This window comes from Harmonia axyridis, chromosome 6 (genome assembly GCF_914767665.1).
Source record: "Harmonia axyridis chromosome 6, icHarAxyr1.1, whole genome shotgun sequence".
NCBI classification, from domain to species: Eukaryota; Metazoa; Arthropoda; class Insecta; order Coleoptera; family Coccinellidae; genus Harmonia; species Harmonia axyridis.
This window is the reverse complement of record NC_059506.1, coordinates 19421846-19424554: the sequence shown is the minus strand read 5'-3', so window position 1 is coordinate 19424554 and position 2709 is coordinate 19421846. Positions and strand designations below refer to the sequence as shown.

The following is a 2709-nucleotide window of genomic DNA, read 5'->3' as shown; positions in this document are numbered from 1 at the left end:
CATTTCAACGTATGATACAAGAGAACAGATAAAAAACTCTGTCTCCCCGTATAAAAAAATATATTATAATATGGTATAAAAAATAGAAGCTACTAGTGAATGTAGAATACTGTGAAGATTTGAAATTCTCGCCAGATATAGATTTCTTTTTCGTTAGATGATTTCAGCGCCACCTGTTCTTTTAGTTGTAAACTACGAGCCTAAAAGTGGGTCGCCATTTAGCACTAGGGTTAGTACGGCGTTTCCTATCTTTCTCTCCCTAATCTTTGATTCCTCCTATAGTTATACACATATTCAAGAGCGATAACACCTGATGAAAGCAGTGTAATTCATTTATCCCTCCCATATCCTCAATGAAACTCCAAAACAAATAATGCTTTATGAATATTATACAAAATTTGGAAAATTTCAAGATGATCAAATAACATTATTAATTTCAACAATTGCCCAATATTTCGAGGGGAAAGCCATTCCCATGTCTTCATCTTCGAGTTACTATCTTGAAAAAGAAATATTGGAACGATTTCCTACTGAAAAATTGGTGAGACTTTATTCATGAAATTAAATAAACAATTAAAATTTTCGAATTCCAGGAATATTATCGAACGAATAAACAGGGAAGACTACAACCAGTGCTCAAATATGAAAAAATCAATTAATTGTACAATTTCCAAGCATATCAATGAACGAAACACAAAGAAGAATCTTCAAAATGCTCGAAAACACTCTCTGAGAAAACATTTGGTAAGAAAATTTAAGTTGTGTGGTGTTCATAAGCTTACCGAATTGGTTCGACTCATTCAATAATACATTATTTTCAGGCTGACATGAATTTCGAAATGGTTTGTGGTAAATCAAACTCCCTTATAAATTCATAGATTGGGAGAGGTGCTATCAAAACATCATCACATTCCTCATGAAAGAGAAAAACGAGAAAGAAAAAACTGTGAAAGAACTTCCGGGCACTGTTAGTGAAGGAAATTTCAGTGAAAGTAAGATTCTTTTCAAATCAAAATACCTGTACGATTTAAATTGGACCTATTTCTGATTTTTTCGGAGTTCTTATACTTGATTGTTTTATAGATGGACAAGATGCTTCAATTGTTTGGAGATTATTTGGTGCCTACGATGGATGCCATTACTGGACAAAAACACAACCAAATATAGAATTGAAGATTCTCAGGGATTATTCCTGTTTGTTGGAAGGTAGATGCAGGAAGTGGAAGATCATATAGAGTATTGGAAAAAGCAAAATGAACAACCCCATACAGCCATTTATAAAAGGCATTGCATCGGAGATGATATAAAATTTATGAATAGAATAGAATAGAATAGCCTTTATTGGTGATATTGCATAACAATATAATTGCTTTCACAAGTCATGAATGAATTGTATGTATATTTTGATGACAGAAGATTCAAATTCCATAGTTTTTTTTAGAGTGGATGATATTTGCTTCAAAATTATATATTTTACCTAGATTTTTCTAGAAAATCCTTAATGGTTTGGTCTTATTTTCACAAGCTCCAAACCTCTTTAACATTTCTAGTGTGTACATTTTATGAGAAAAAATAAAAGTGTACAAAATATAAACATAATATTATATATTATTATATATTATACATACAAAAAAAAATATGAGTTGAATTTTTGTTCTTTGTTTTTATGAGGGTTTATTTTATACGATGTATGGTATAAATTATTTGATAAATATCTTTAAACTATGTTTTGTTATGTTTCCACAAATCCAAAAATAGAGTTTGAATTTTCATTGAATCAATGAAACTATCTACTATTATAATTCCGTTTTGCGAGAAGTCTAGGAAATCGCAGTCTAAGGTTCCTAATATTTTTATTTTGGATAAAATTATAAATCAATTATTTTATTCAGAATAAAAGGAGTATGAACCTTTGATGACGATTTTCTCAACTTTTTGCAAAACCGAATAGTATTGATTCAATGAATACGTACGTTGAATGAACGTACCAAGTTAGTTAATCCAATGAAGAAATATCATTCCGACAACGAAACCCATTCATTGGGTCAACGAACTCGTTCGTTCCAATAATAAACATCGTACATTGATTCAACGAATTCGTACCTTGAATTAACGTACAACGTTCGTAAATCCAATAAACAAATTTCATTGGGACAACGAAACTGATTCATTCGGTCGTTCTGGCCATCATCGTTTTTGAAGAAGTACGGACAAATGATTCCACCAGCCCATAAAGCGCACCAAACAGTCAGTTTTTCTGAATGTAACGGTGTTTCGACATACACTTGAGGATTAGCTTCACTCCAAATGCGGCAGTTTTGTTTGTTGACGTAGCCATTCAACCAGAAGTGCGCTTCATCGCTAAACAAAATAAAATGGATGTAGTGCGCGATACGTATTCCGCACAGAACCATTATTATCGAAATGAAATTGCACTATTTTCAAGCGTTGTTCAGGTGTGAGTCTATTGTTGATGAATTGCCAAACCAAACTGAGAATAAATCACTTGACAGCTGTTAAATCGGTTTCCATCGTGAACAGTAATGCCAACTTAAAGTTATAAACCTCGAAAAAAAACACCCGTTAGTAATGATATTTTCTATCAATTCTAAACATGCATTCGGGACTTTACAATTTAACGAATTCTATTCGATCTGATTCAGTATGTTGAATTATCTGAATCTGAAGTACTTAGTAATTTCAGATCGT

At 32.0% G+C, this 2709-nt stretch overlaps 1 long non-coding RNA gene across 1 annotated transcript; it reads left to right on the top strand.

Moving 5' to 3' along the window:
• Positions 1-1469, top strand: LOC123682765. Its single transcript, XR_006747867.1, has 3 exons — positions 1-744; positions 822-992; positions 1084-1469. It is a non-coding gene; the product is annotated as an uncharacterized LOC123682765 (long non-coding RNA).
• The last annotated feature ends 1240 nt before the right edge of the window (positions 1470-2709 follow it).